At 34.7% G+C, this 16,129-nt stretch overlaps 1 protein-coding gene across 2 annotated transcripts in view; it reads right to left on the bottom strand.

Moving 5' to 3' along the window:
* Positions 1–13,465, bottom strand: part of LOC129744601 (gamma-aminobutyric acid receptor alpha-like) — a 214,538-nt gene extending 201,073 nt beyond the window's left edge. The window contains exons 1-2 of one of the 2 annotated variants that reach the window (XM_055737217.1): positions 13,242–13,465; positions 12,618–12,995 (exon numbers count right to left, since the gene is read on the bottom strand). The gene's annotated coding sequence lies outside the window, so the exon portion shown is untranslated. Of the gene's footprint in view, positions 1–12,617 lie in introns of both variants that reach the window. The other variant, XM_055737216.1, reaches the window with a different exon arrangement.
* Between the last annotated feature and the right edge of the window lie 2,664 nt (positions 13,466–16,129).

Below are 16,129 nucleotides of genomic sequence, written 5' to 3'. Positions count from 1 at the left end.
CGCTCTGTCTCTGTTTACCAGAAGTATTCTTAGAAATAGCCTTCCCAACCAGAAGGCCAAATCAAAACAAACAATCAGCCGAAGCTGCCTTGAAAATCTGCGCATCCAAAGCCAATCCGTCTTTCTCCATCAGAAGAACAAGTCAAAATAAACCATCGGCAGCAGCAGCCTCAAAAATCTGCACTTCCTATGCCAATTTCGTTTTTTCCGGAAGGCCAAATCAAAGCAAACAAACAGCCGCATAGTCCTAAAATCTGCGCTTCCTAAGCCAATTCGACCTTTTCTACCAGAAGGCCAAATCAAAATAAAAAATCAGCAGCAGCAGCCTTAAAAATCTGCGCTTCTCAAGCTAATCCGTCTTTTTCCACCGGAAGGCTAAATCAAAGCAAACAATCAGCCGCAACAGTCCCAAAATCTGGGCTTCCTAAGCCAATTCCGCCTTTTCCCCTCAGGGAAGCTTAACCAAAACAAATAATCAGCAGCAATAGTCTTAAAAATCTGCACTTCCGAATATCCTAGATTTACAATATCGTCTTTTTCCACAGGAGGACCAAGACAAAATAAACAATCTGTAACAGCAGCCTTAAACATCTGCGCTTCCTAAGCCAATCCGTCTTTTTCCATCGGAAGGCTTAATCAAAGCAAACAATCAGTCGCAACAGTCCTAAAACCTACGCTACTTAAGTCAATTCCGGCTTTTTTCACCGGGAGGTAAAATCATAACAAATAATCAGCAGCAACAGTCCCTAAAAATCTGCGCTTGCTAAGCCAATTCCGTCTTTTTCCACAGGAAGCCCAAATAAAGCAAACAATCAGCAGCAACAGTCCTAAAAATTTGCACTTCCAAAGCCAATTTCGTATATTCCCACCGGAAGGCCATGTCAAAATAAACAATCAGCAGCAGCAGCCCTAAAAATCTGCGCTTCCTAAGCCAACCCGTCTTTTTTCACCGGAAGGTCAAATCAAAACAAACAATCAGTAAAAGCTGCCTTAAAGTTAACGCTTCTTTAGCCCATTCCTTTTTTCCACCGGGTGGCCAAATTAAAACAAACAATCAGCAGCAGCAGCCTTAAAAATCTGCGTTTCCTAAGCCAATCCGTCTTTTTCCACCGGAAGGCTAAATCAAAGCAAGCAATCAGCCGAAACAGTACTAAGCTAATTCCGTCTTTTTTTTTCCACCGGAAGGCCAACTCAAAACACTCAATCAGAAGAAGCTGCTTGAAAATCAGCGCTTCTTTAGTCAATTCCGTCTTTTTCCACCAGGAAGCTAAGTCAAAATAAACAATCAGCAGCAACAGTCTTGAAAATCTGCACATCTAAAGCCAATTCCGGCTTTTTCCACCGGAATGCCTATTTTAACAATCAGCAGCAGCAGCCTTAAAAATCTGCGCTCCCTAAGCCAATCTGTCTTTTGGCTAAGCAATTATGTCTATTTCCTCCGGAAGACCAAATCAAAACAAACAATCAGCAGGAGCTGCCTTAAAAATCTGCGCTTCCTTAGTCAATTCCGTCTTTTTCGACCGAAAGGCTTAATCAAAACAAACAATCTTCAGAAGCTGCTTTATAAATCTGGGCTTCCTAAGCTTACCCGTCTTTTTCCACCGGAAAGCCAAATCGAAGGAAACAATCAGCCGCAACAGTCCTAAAATCCGTCTTTTTCCACTGGGAGGCCAAACCAAAACAAAAAATCAGCAGCAATAGTTTTAAAAATCTACACTTTTAAGCCAATATCGCCTTTTTCCATCGAAAAGCCATGTCGAAATAAATAAACTGTAGCAGTAGTTTTAAAAATCTGAGTTTCCTTAGCCAATCCAATTTCTTCTATCGAAAAGCCAAATCAAAACAAACACTCAGCAGAATCTGCCTTAAAAATCTGCGCTTCTTTAGTCAGTTCCCTCTTTTTCGACCGAAAGGCTTAATCAAAACAAACAATCTGCAGAAGCTGCTTTATAGATCAGCGTTTCCTAAGCTAACCCGTCTTTTTCCACCGGAAGGCCAAGTCAAAGTCAAAGTCCTAAAATCTACGCTCTCCAAGCCAATCCCAACTTTTTCAACGGGAAGGACAAGTCAAAATAAACAATAGCAATAAAAATCTGCACTTTTAAACCAATATCGTCTTTTTCCATCGGAAAGCAAAGTCGAATTAAACAAACTGTAGCAGTAGCCTTCAAAATCTGAGTTTCCTAAGCCAATCCATTTTCTTCTATCGGAAAGCCAAGTCAAAATAAACAACTGGCCGCAGCACCTTTAAAAATCTGCGCTTCCTAAGCCAATCCGACTTTTTCTACCGGCAGGCCAAATCAAACAATCATTAGCAGTAGCCTTAAAAATCTGCGCTTCCTAAGTCAATTCCGTCCTTTTCCTTTCCTGGTGGCCAAATAAAAATAAACAATCAACCGCAACAGTCCTAAAATCAGCGCTTCCCAAGCCTATTCCGTCTTTTTCCACCGGATGGCATACTCAAAGCAAATAATCACTGTAATATGTGTTGTGAGCCTACTTAGTTTAATAATTTTACTGAATCAGAAGAATGGTTGTATTAAACCAAACAAATAGCAGCAACAGTCTTAAAAATCTGCACTTCCCAAGCCAATTTCGTCTTTTTCCACTGGAAGGTTAAATCAAAATAAACAATCAGCAGAAGCAGCCTTAAAAATCTGCGCTTCCCAAGCCAATTCCGTCATTTTCTACTGGATGTCCAAATCAAAACAATCAATCAGCAGAAGCTGCTTTAAAATTAGTGCTTATTTATCCAATTTCTTCTATTTCCAACGGCCGACCAGATTTAAAAAAACAATTAGCAGAAGCTGCTTAAAAAATCTGCGCTTAATGAGTGATTGGCTCTGTTGACGTCTGTTTCCACTGGAAGGCCAAGTCAGAACGAACAATCAGCAGCAGCAGCCTTAAAAATCTGCGCTTCCTAGGTCAATTCCGTTTTTTTTCCACCGGAAGGCAAAATCAAAACAAACAATCGGCAGCAAAAGATTTAAAAATCCACGCTTCCTAAGCCAATTCCGTATGTTTCCACCGGAAGGTCAAACCATAACCATCCTTTAAAATGTACGCTTCCTAAGCCAATCCGCCTTTTTCACCGGAAGGTCAAATCAAAACAAACAATCAAAGCAGCAGCCTTAACAATCTGCGCTTGCTAGTCTCTCCGTCTTATTTACCGGAGGCACAATGAATCAGCAGTAGTAGCCTTACCAATCTACGCTTTTCCATCCTCTCCGTCTTATTTACCGGAACCGGAACCATTTCTTAACAATCTGTGCATCAGACTTGGAAATCTGTGCTCATCTTACCAACTACGCAATTGTCGTGATTTTAGGGTTCTCAACCCACAGATTCACACAGACACGTCCATCATTAACAAGAATAGATCAATCACTGACTATGTTTTGTTTTTTTCTACTAGTGTTGGAAAATTATATAAATGTTGTCATAGAAATTATTTTATTTTATTTTATTTATCTTCAGTGTTGCCGAATACAACTTTTATTTTATTTTATTTTTAATAAATTTGATTTATTTTCTGAACATTCTTAATCTCATCTCTACACTCTCCACCTTCAATCATTTTGATATTTTCCCATCGTTTACGCTTATATTTGCATTGCGTTTAAAAATACGGCTGTTTTTTCAGGTGCAAGTTAGACAAAAAAGATCTTTGTTTTTTGGTAAAATTATTTGAAACTGATTGTACATTTGACTTGATAAATTTGACACTGATTCTAATTCCTGTTACAAAATTCAAACAGTTGTTTACTGTTTTTGACAAAACTGTAGAGCTTTATAAAGAATTTAAAAAAGGATTTAGTTTGATGGTCATATTTTCCGAATACCGCGATTGTTTTGACTTCTGAGATAAAAGTTTTAGAAGTTTTATTTCTGCTTTTTTTCCTGTTTTGTAAAACACGGAGATTCTTAGCTTAAAGTATAAGCCAGAACCTTTTTGCAGTCTTCAGCAAAGATGTAAAATAAGATAAAAAAAAATATTTGTCTTAAAATTGCGGAAAAATACTGTTTCCTTTTGATATTTGTCGGTTATCTATTCCTAAATCTGATATTTTTCCCAATTCTTAATAAAATATTTTAGTTTCTGATTAAGTCTCCGAGTGTTAAAGTCAATTTTATAGCCAAAGGGCACGGATTGAATGCACAGAAATGTAAGTTCATTTGAATAGGTTACGATTTTTTTGTAATAAAGCAGTTTCCCAGGTTTCACGCATATTACAATACTGAATTCTAATATGTTCCCGTTTAGTGTTTGTGTACAATAACGGAATTTACTTTCGTTAAGCTTTTTTTTTCATATATATTATGTTCAAAATAGTAAAAAAAAGTTAATTTATCAGAGCGATTTCAAAAAGCTTCCGCTTCCGATAAAATTTCAAATCAAGAATTTCACACGCATTCAGACTTCAGAGTTCCAAGTCCAGTTTTTTTAGCTATGAATAAGTTATGGCTTATACAAATCAATGCTAGTAAAACATTTTGCGGATCAAATACGAGATATCCCGTTTTTTCGCTTGTCGCGAGTGTCGATCATTAAGAAGCACAAATTAGATGTTATTAAGATAAGAGTAAAATTTAATTTTAAAAAATTAAACACATCACTTTCGGTTACTTAATGACACTAAATTAGAAGTATTCGGCAGATTGGTTTCTGAGATACAAAATGTAAAATTTTTAGTATATCTAGATTTAAATTTCTTCCCGGTCCTTAATGTGTTAATATTCAGAGCTTCAAATTTCTGAAACGAAAACATTCAAATCAAAATCGAGGTCCTAAATAAGAATTCCGATTCATTCTCCTCGACCTGATTCGGAATTAGATTGACCGAGGGCAGGCAGGGGGATTACCTTTAATAGCGCTTAACTTCATTGACTTGCCTTCGCGAGTAATCCGATAGACACCCACTTAATTGGATTCAAAAGAGCACTTTTCCGGTCCCATGAAGAAGAAACCCCGAAAAAAGGACGATTGATTAAATAAAAATCATCATGCCCGGGCGGGCGGCGGCAGGCAAACCGCCAAAATGCGATGACACAGATCCTCTTGAAGATGAAACAATAAAAATCATAATTCTGTTATCGCTTCAATTTCCGGTCGCTTCCCACCATTTCCTGAACCGACTATCAACTTCTCGTTCCTTTAAACCATCCGAAGTTTCTCTCAGCACAGGAAGCAGAACCAGACAGTAGATCACAATATCGAATGATGTAATTTAATTTACCATCATGATGAGCTCGGGAAAGAGAAAGCAGCACAGAGAAACATCTTCTCTCATTTCCCCCGTAATGCGTTTTTATGGGTGCGGTGATTTTCCCCATCTTTTATTTAAAAATTTTCAACCCACTCCCGAAGACAGGAAGAAAAAGAGAAAGGGGTTCTCCAGATCTCTGCCGGTGATATTTTCTTCATCCTTTGTCATTTTCATCCAACCATTCTCGTTGTTGCTGGCCGAGGCATTCTTCGGTTTCTTCCGATGTTTTTCGTTCGGTTAAGAAAGTGAAAACCTCAGGACCAGGAGTAAATTGCTTAGATTGTAAATGAACAAGAGCTTTCGATGGGGCTTGAGATGTTTTCCCTGTCGTATGAAATAATGCTTGTGTTAGCTGCGCTTGATCTGATCTTCAGCTATCGTTATCTGAGTTTTGCATTAAGTTGCGTTTCACTGATAAGAAGTGTTTCAATGATTCCTCAAAAAATTAGAATAATGGGTTGATAATTTTATTGTTCTGAGTTCTGGCAGCAAATTACCTTAAAAAATTAAAAGGTTTGTTCAAGTAACTTAATCATTTGAAGTTCAACAAGTTTTTAGCGATGCAAAAATGTTAATCATCAATCTATCGAACCTATTATTTTTTTAGAGAAACCATGGTTAATTATTCCTTGGACTATATTTTGATCACAAAATTTTGTAAAGACATAAAAACATTCAATTACACCTAGAAAAGAACTCATAAATACTAATTATGGTACTGGTGCCGTAGGTTTTCCAATTTTTCTTAAAATTTCGTCTTTTTACCGACCCCAAAATACAATGCTTTCTAAAGATTCATTAAACTGACATTTTCCAGTGAATTCATGTCATAGATAAGGTTTTATCAAATATTCTGAAGAAAAAACCCAAAGGAGAGATTTGATAATGTTAAAAATATTATAGATAAGTTACTTCAACATTCGTGTAATGCAAAAGAGCGAATAAGAACTGGGAACGATGGAAACATAAGCCGAACAGACTTTGATACCTAAATCGATACCAAACTGTAACCAGAAAGAGCTATCAATACCAACACGATTGCATAATTGAGCGTCCCAAGTTTCCCGATGGCAATATAAGGTTTCATTAAGGTATCAATACCTATAGAAAAAAAAGCTAACCCGGTTTGCTTTGCAACACGTTTGAAATTTTTTATATTTTATCAGTACGCCAAATTCAATTTTTTTTAAATTTTTTTTAGAATGGAAGCGGAAACTTCAGCTTTAAAAAGATTCGTTTCAATTTTCTTCAATGATTTTTTTTCTGTTTTCAAACATTTCCTAAAATTTGTTTTTTCAATCATTGTTTAAATTCTTAAATTAGTACTCTGCCTTTAATTCTTCAAACGCTCTTTAGTTATGCATAAATGAATGTTTTACTTGTCTGGAATCCCCCTTCTGTATCCTGTCAAATGTAGAGCAGGTTCGAATTAAGATATACACATTTTTGGTAACTTGTATGCTTTTTTTACTTTTTTGGTATTAGGATTAGGTAAAGTAAGGATTGGAGCTTTCCTGCTCCTCTCTCAACTTCCCACTATAAGGAATGAGGGATCTCAATCAGTTCTAGAAGCATTTTTAGTATTCAATAATCCTCCTATACTTAATTTTTTTAAATATGTAATTCAAATATTTATCGTACTTAAATACCCTCCCATGCCAAATTTTTATTCAAAAATGGAACAATCTTCCGTATCATGTTAAATCTGTTAATACGAGATCTAGTTTCAAGAGACTTTTGCTGGCGAAGTTCACAAATTAGGATAGTTAGTCTGCAAAATTAGTATTAAACCAAGTACGAAAATCGCAGGAACGATTACAAACTAATTGAATTTCAAAGTGTAAAAATTTAAAAGATTTCTATCTTAAGTAACATGAGTTATGGATAAACAAATGAAAATGAATGAAAAATCAGCTCAGCTCTTGAATTAAATAAAAAATTGTATGAGAGCCTCCCTCCCCCTTTCTATTTTCCTTATGGAAGAAAAGGGGGGGGCAAACAAGCATACAATCATTTTTCGTTTTCAAATGTTTACCGTTGCTCGAATAATTCTCAAATTAGGCAGAAACAATTATAAACTTCTTCATTTGTCACCCCTCCCCTTACAAATTTCCAAAAAAACACTAGAGGGGGGAAGGGAATAAATAAAGTTTGATGTTTTTCATGAAAATTAAGAAAAATTTATCAAATATTCGAAGGATTACAAGAGCAAAAACCAAATCGTGAAAGATGGGAGTTTAGTCATCTTTCGTATCCTTGATTTCGAGGAATTTTTCAATAAGAAATTATTTCATTTATAGGTTTTGTGCAATGAAATAGTTTACAATTTTGTCGCATACAAGCTTTCGTGCAATTTATTCAAATTCAAAGCTCATGTTTATCAATTTTTATTAACAATGTTTTGAGAATTGTTCGAATTTTATCATATTTCTATTTATTTTGAGAAGAACCTACCCTTCACAAAACCACAATCTCATGAAATAAAAAAATTCGTTTCGTACCTAATACGAAGAAAATCTTTGGAAATCGTTCCAGTTATATAAAATTTTACAATGAATTAGTATCCACCAAACTTAAAATCGCATTAATAATGATAGCTCGATCACAATGGTAATGTGAATCGCAATTCCTACCAAATAAGTAATCGATCTTAAAAATCGCTACTTAAAGTCGGTATAAATCGGTTATGATAAAAAGTCCGCCATGATGACAAATTTGTTTTCCCGCGCGGTATTCAAGTGAGAAAACAACCTTGTGGTTCTTTCTGCGATAAGCAGTGCAAACCAGATTGCTAAAAATCAAATGGTTCATTTGGAAAAAATGCCCAATGAGAGAAGCAGCAAATATTGTCACTGTCAACGATTTGCATGGATTGAGAGCAAAATTAGTGCTCTCTAGGATGAACGAATAAGGTGTTGAACATCGTCCAGTTTGTATAATTCTGATCGCATAAGTCAGAAGTAGGGCGGTCGTTTAGTCTAATGGCTAGCGTGTCTGGTTTGTAATCAGACGATCGGGGATCGAATTTCGCGGCCTGAACTGTTCCAAGTCGTGCTAAAAATAGCATCGGCGAATAGAATGAGAAGAAGAAAAAGAAGAAGAAGCCAGAAGTTAAAAATATGTTTGTATATTACCTCCATTTTGGTATCCGATCTGGACTAATCCGAGCTATTTTATCTTAAATCCTGTTGAACATATGCCAGGAAATAAATCAGGAAAAAATTGCAGACTTTTTATCTTATTTGAGATTTTCAAAAAATCTTTCATGATATAAAATATATCGTCCTTAAAAATTTCATTTTGGACGTATAAATAAAATTATTACACTATTTGGTTTTTTATGTTTAATTTGGCAAATAAAGTGAATGAATACGGGATTTTTCAATGAAATTCGGGCAACTAGGCCTGACTGGGCTTTTCTCAAATTTTGTATTAAATATCCGGGCAAACCCGGATGGAAACGAGCAATCGGGTAATCATAAATTATGTCATATATTAATTGTTTCATATAGTCCAGTAGTTTATGAGTCTATAGGGGACAGACAGACAGACAAACATTCATTTTCATTTATACAGATGATGACAAACTAACACCAAAGTAAAGCATCGATAGCTGAACGATAGCAGTACTTATAAGGTGTCTATTTCTCTACGATAGCTAAACAAGGCATCATTATGGTTCTTTTGCTTTCCGAAAGGAGATCCTAATGATGGCATTCATTTTTCTTTGATGGAAACTCATGGCCAACTGAAAACAAAAAATTAAAATGAATTCAGTCAACTAGTATAGTGCGCGCTTTTTTAAGAGTTGATTTCTCAGAAACTGCAAAATTAGGTATCGTTAAAGTAACATTGTTCAGGTAACAACATTTTATGATGAATGATTTAAAAATTAATTTCGGAAGAATTCGGCGTATAACATCGATAGCCATAATTTTTAATTTTTAATTTTCATAAAAAAGAAATAGCATTTTAATTATTTTAGTTTAACTTAAAACTTTTTATTATCTCATTTAGCCAACATTTTTCAAAGAACTTTGAAAGCACAACGATGCCAAATCACTGGTTAACTGATATAACTCCCTAAGCAAATGAAAGAATGTTTTTCGCCCAGAGCTCATTCCCGAATAATAGGCTTCTGTGTGAGCATTTCCTATTCCCCAAGCGAAATTGGTGAAACGAGGTATCAATAAGGTTTCAATGAAATCTACACTTGGCATGATTATGGTATCCACATGAAAAATTGAGACCCTCATTTTGGCATTGTACCACCTTTATTCGGGCAAAATGTTACCAAATTTTACTTCAAAAAACGAACACACACATAAAGGATCTCAGGGAAACTACACGTTTCTTTGAAGAGATCTAATTTACTTAACTTTAAGGCGCACATCTTTCAAGAATAAGATGGTTAGCATCTTACAAATGCTAAAATCGCCAACCCACAGAAAGTGTACCTACTATGTATGAAGTGACTTTGATCCGATTTCATGACCTCTGGCTTGGAAGACTTAAATGCTATCCTCTATCTATTTTTTTTATTCAATGCTATCTTAGTGAAAAGGGATTGAACCTATTCAAATAGCGTTTAAAAGTTTTGTTGTTTTGTCGAAAACTCAGCAGTTGTTGTTGTTAGTTACTACTACAGTTTTTACCTAGGCCCATCAAAAAAGACTTTTACTGGAGTGGAGATATTTTAATTAATTTATTTGAAACGGCTCGACCAACACGTTCGGAAAGGAGATGGTTAAAAAAATTAAACAATCTACCCATTCCGATCATCACCGAGGCTCATGAATATCAAATGGATTGTATTACTCTTACATGAAATTCAGCATTGTTGATAAAGTGATGTTGTATGACTAAGATAGTTTAACTTTTAGATAAAACAAATATAAAAACATCAATAATTACTGAATGAATTTTATTCACTTTTGGATATGAAAGTGTATCTTATAGAGAGTTTGAATACAGTTTCGCATTTTAAGTCAAAATTGTGAATTCAGAATCCACGAATCTTACTCTTTATAAAAATATTAATGATCATTGGAACTCAGATTCAAAAACTAGATTTTCAAATGAACTGTACTAAAGATATCAGATTGCTAATTTCAACGCTTGTCCGTTGTATTTATGTTTACCACATGTAAGCTTTGGACCAACCATACCTCATTGTATAGGTTAAGGTAGTCCGGTCCTACTCCTCCTCAATAAAGAGATGTTGCGGGGTAAGGAATGGTGTGCGTTAATAAGTTTTCCTCGCAAAAATGCTCTTTCGCTCTTTTAAACACCTGTTAATTTTCTTCGAACTTTTCTAGCCATTTTTATCAATTTTTAGCTCTGATATACTTTCTCGAATAACATACATTTCACCGATTTGCCAAAAATAAATTTAAAAATTAATTTGAAGATCAGGATTTCAATTGAAGATCTATCTAGAATTCGAATTCAACTTAACATTTGAAACAAATTTCACACATATCCAAAAATCTTAACATCTCATTTTCTGATTCAGAATTCATATTTTAATTTCAGAATAATAATTATCTATCAGTCATGAGAATTTGTTTTGAATTCATATTTATTTATAATATATAAGTTGTATAGTCTTCAGCACATTTAAAAAAATCAATTTGATGCTCAATTGAGGTTTTGAGATAAAAAATCATCTGAAAAATAAAAGTAATGAAATAAATAATACAGCTTAAATTTTTTAAGATTAAATGATTAAAAAAAATATCATATTTCCTTTGCTAAAAAAATGTTCTAGTTCAGAGCTTTGCTAAAAATTGTAATTTTTAAAACTAGTCACTTTCTTATAAATTCCAACTTTCAAATAAACGTTTTCCCTGAATGCAATACTTTCATTTGGCACTGCAATTTGGAATTTGGCATTTTGATATTCACATGTACTTACATGTCCTTTATGTTTTGGAAACCAATTGCCCCTATTTTAATTAGGTATTTTAATATTTTTCGATTCTAACTTTCATGAACATAACGCTGCACAATGGGCAAATTTGTTTTTTTTTTCAAAAATTCAAATCTGCCGTCGGATTTGACTAGAGACATCCCTGTGAGGTTTTATTTGCCTTTCATTACCCAGAATCAGCTATTTTTCTTACATGTTTTAACAGAATGAGATTTTAAGTCATTGCAGTTTCATAGAATGAACTGAATGGTTATTTGAAACGAACCCTTTACAGATTCGAAGATCTTATAAAGCGAGTTTTTTTGTCCTCTTTAAGTCCTATGCAAATTTTCTCATTTTATAAAATAATTGCATAATAATTAAACATTTTTTTGCACATATTCATTTTCACGAAGTTTTGATCTTTTTTTTTGGGTATTAACATCAGTTAGCCAGATTGTCCGATTTTATCCAGACTTGCCCGGATATTCTAAACAAAATTTGGGAAAATTTTGGTCCGGCCCTGATGTCTTGATTTCGTTGAAAATAGCCCGAATTTTTACCGAATTTATTCACTTTTATTATAAAATTACACAAATAAATAATCAGTCACTTATTATATTCTATTATTTCGGCATCCAAAAACGATATTTTAAGTAAATTTTACCAAAAATATTTATGAACGGTTTTTCGAAAACGTCCAATACTATCTAAATCTGCTAATGTGTTTTTGTTAAAAACATTGTTATTTTTCTTGACTTTTGTTGCCAAATTGAAAATTTCGAAATCAAATACCAGAATTTTTCCAGATTTTTAGATAAAATTACCCGGATTTGCCGAGCCTGTATTCTCGAAACTAGCATTTGAGCCTTGCAGGTTGTCACTTAAAAATTTATGATTGCACAGATTTTGAGCTACATTTCGTCAAAAAAAGGTGGGTCACAGAGAATTCACATTTTGATTGTTTTTCAGAATTGTGGTTTACTTTGTACATTTTCCTAAAATATAAAAAAAATCAGATGTACTTTTTGACTTAGGATTTACTTTTCTTAATCTTGAAAGTTTTATGAAATTGGTACTGTAAATTGATTGTTTATCAGTTATTATCATTCTAAAATTATTCGATTTGTTTTTATTTTATGACATGACTTTTCAATGATATTCAAACCGTCACAGTATTTTGGAGTCGCATAATCACTTTTTTTTCCAAAATCAGGATGGTTTTTGGCAACCTAGGGAATCGAATATTATGCAGCTATGATTGCAATATCTTTAAAATTACGAATGAAATTATCTTAAGTTTGATAATTTTTAAATATGATTTTTATTTCTTTTATTCAACCCACAATGCATGTAATAGATTTTTTTTTCAAGTTGAAATATCAATGAGATTTCTTATAGTTCAAAATATGTTCAGAAGAACTTTAATATCTTATTACCTTAAAGCTGATGTTCCTTCCTGATGAAACTTATCCCGACGGCAGAAACGAAGCTGTTTAAGAAAAAAGTTAATTTAACTTTGCACTGTCTTGAAGCCCGTCCTGGGGGAAGTTTCACCATGTAACAGGGAGGACGTCCGTTTAATCAAAAATCCTCTTCGGGAACATATTATTATTCCATATCAGCGCTAGCCCACACTCTCAAAAAGCCGCCGCAGCAGCAGCAAATTTCAATAGGCGAATTCACACAACACACGCGAATTTCACGTTTCCAGCCAGCAACGCACCGCAAACCGGAAGAAGTTAATCTCCTCTTTCACCGCGATTATTATTTCACCACATAATCGTAATTTTTGCAAAGATCCTTTCATCAAGTGCCTACACGAAACCGCGAAACAAAAAATGAAGGAAAGATAAATGTTGAAAATACTGTTGGTTAATTTTTTTTTCGGGAGGAGAAATTAAATTTCACATCCTTTCGCTTCAAGGTAGACGCGGAATGTTCTTGCTTCTTCTGGTTGGCACCTAAAAGGCAGCCATCAATTTTGGTTCGGAAACCGGAAGGTTGTTTTCTTAAGTGGCACAAAATTGAACATAACAGACAAAAAAAATCCGTTGACGCACCCGGGGACACTCCTTGGTTACATCAAAGGACCGAAGATCTTTAAAACTGAAGGACGATGCAAAAAAGTGTAACCGTCACCAAAAGGAGGCGATTAATAATTTCAGGTTCCCTCACTCAGAGCACACCAAGTCCAGTGAATGGTGTCCCTGACTGAAGTGCCACACAAGCCACACGACAACTTTTCCCGCCCGGAGGAAAAGTGAAAATGCGTTCGACTGGGAGCAGATCCCAACAGCAACTGAAGAACAATTTCCACGGAATGCCGCCAAAAGGCTCCAACAGCCTGACTGCCTGATGAAGGAAGCAGCGAAGCCACCAGTCAGTAAGTAGTGGCTCTTTTCTGGTGTAGCAACAGCATCCAGTGTTAGTATCCATCAGCTGGTCCCCATTCAGTCAGTTCCTCTAGCCCTCGTCATGTTTTTCAGGCGGCACGACACAGCAACTCGTTCGTTGTGGGAAAAACTCCTGAAAAACAGTGGGGAATTCCCGTCCCCCATTATTTAGGAGATTCCTTGCTCGTTCCAGTGTTTTGGAATACCACTGATCACTAGTTTGGTTCAACTTTATGCGGATGCTTGCATTTTGATGTGGATAGATTGTGTTTTTTCCTAATAGTTGATAGCAGTTATTATTTATGGAGGTTTCTATTTTGTTGAAAGTAAGACATTTAACTGAATTACAATATACAAAATGTAGAGGAGATAAGGGCATAAAGAGCACCCAGGGCATAATAAGCACTCCTTTTTATATTAAATAATAACTAGCTAGGTTCTCAAGTGACAAAAATATTATAATTTTTGAGCACCACCAAATAAGCTTTTATGATTTAAATCATCTTGATCTGAAATGTACGCACTGCAACATGATTTACACATTGTTTTTCAATTTTCACCAACATAAAATTTAGGGTTTTTCAATTTAATCATTTTTAAAACACGTTTTTACTAAAATTTGTTGACGTGGGGCGAACAGAGCACTATTAATAGGGGCAAGATGAGCATTTTCTGCCGTATAAACTAGCAGCAAATTCAACTCGATGAAGTCAACTGAATAATAGAGCTACAGCTTTTCTTGTTTCACCTGTCGATTTGGTCTATTGGTTAGATGTCGAAGAGGTAATCAGTAGACTCAAGTTCGATTCCTGGTCAAGGTGATTTTTTTTTCATTTATCATTCATGATCGATGCATTTTGCACTAAACGGTGAGGCGTAGATTCATCAAACAAAGCAATAACAAAATAATCTAGGTCTGTTTGTAGAATTCAAACAATTAACATGCTCAAACATTATGTTTCTGGTGTTTTGTTTGACGGACGCTTCTAGCCGTATAATGTAACAATCAAAAAAATCAATCAGGAATGGTATGTGAAAAAAATCCCCTCGAACAGGAATCGAATTAAAGAAGTAAAAAAATGATTCTCAGAAAACGGTTTGGAGTAATCTATGTGAACATTTTTGACATTTTATTAATCGATACAACAAATCCTAAACAAAAAGCTTCCATCTGGTTGGTAGCTCATTACGTATCATATTGTCTAGATAAGTTTCCCGATATTAATTTGTACATGTTCTAGAAAAGTGTTCGGGAATTTAGATGGAATCACAGGCAATTAGTTAAAAAGTATTTTGATTGTTATTTGAATATATGTTAGGACAAATGTTGTAAGAAAATAATGTGTTATACAATGTAACCGAAATGTGTAATTAGTTTTTAAGATGTTTTAAATAAAAAAAAAAATAAAAATAAAAATAAAAAAAAAACCGTGTCTATTGATTACCTCTCCGACACCTTATCAATAGGCCAAATCGGCTGATGAAACAAGTCAAGCTGTAGCTCTATTATTCAGTTGACTTCATCGAATTGAATTCGCTGCTAGATTATACGGCAGAAAATGCTCACCTTGATTAATAGTGCTCAGTTCGCAACAGGTCAACAAATTTAAGTAAAAACGCGTTTCAAAATGGAATAAAGTGAAAAATCCTAAATTTTATGATGGTGAAAATTGAGAAACAATGTGTAAATCATGTTGCAGTGCGAACATTTCTGATCAAGATGATTTGAAGGTCATAAAAGCTTATTTGGTGGTACTCAAAAATTATAATATTTTCGTCACTAGAGAACCTAGCTGGTTATTTTTTAATATTTCTGTAAAGATGAAAAGGATATTTCTTTTTTGATGAAAAATTAATACTATAGGTAGTACGAAACAAATCCTTATGAAAATTTGTTTAAGAAAATAACTACTTTCGTAGAAAAAAGGAGTGCTTATTATGCCCTGGGTGCTCGTTATGGCCTTATCTCCCCTACATTGTAGCATCCAAGTAGACATGTATTGCGATACAGCTCAACTTAAGAATATTATTAGTTTGAACACTCTAAGCCGCTACAACCCAAAACCAAGTTGCAATGCCGCAAAATCGGATGAAACTGGCTCCCGACGAAAATAAGTTCGGGAGGGTTTTCTCAAACTTGAGAATGAACGTCATTCTCACAACTTAATTTTGGGGTGCTGTCATCCGCGCAGATTTTTTGTCTTAGATACACTTTTAGAAAGGGCATATAAATATGAAATAAATAAAAAATGATATTTCGCAAAAAATATGTATTAAAAAAATAACTGTTTACTGCAGCCTGACATCTTCTTTCATGCTGATTATAGATACTACGTGTTTTTTCGGCCGGTTGTCCATGACCATCAAACTTTTACCGCAATACTTGAGGCCACAGACGTCGATTGAAAAATGGCAATTTCATATATGGGTTCCTTCTCCATTCTGGAGAATGATGAACATCCGCCGCTGTAATTATTTTTTTCCTTTCCGGCCAAAGCTACGGGTAGCTTTTCCTGCTTGTTAAGATTTTGGTCATGGAGCATTTCGAAATCAGT

Source organism: Uranotaenia lowii, chromosome 2 (assembly GCF_029784155.1).
Source record: "Uranotaenia lowii strain MFRU-FL chromosome 2, ASM2978415v1, whole genome shotgun sequence".
Classification (NCBI taxonomy): Eukaryota; Metazoa; Arthropoda; class Insecta; order Diptera; family Culicidae; genus Uranotaenia; species Uranotaenia lowii.
Note: the sequence above shows the minus strand (reverse complement) of the source record. Positions and strands in the feature narration are given on the sequence as shown.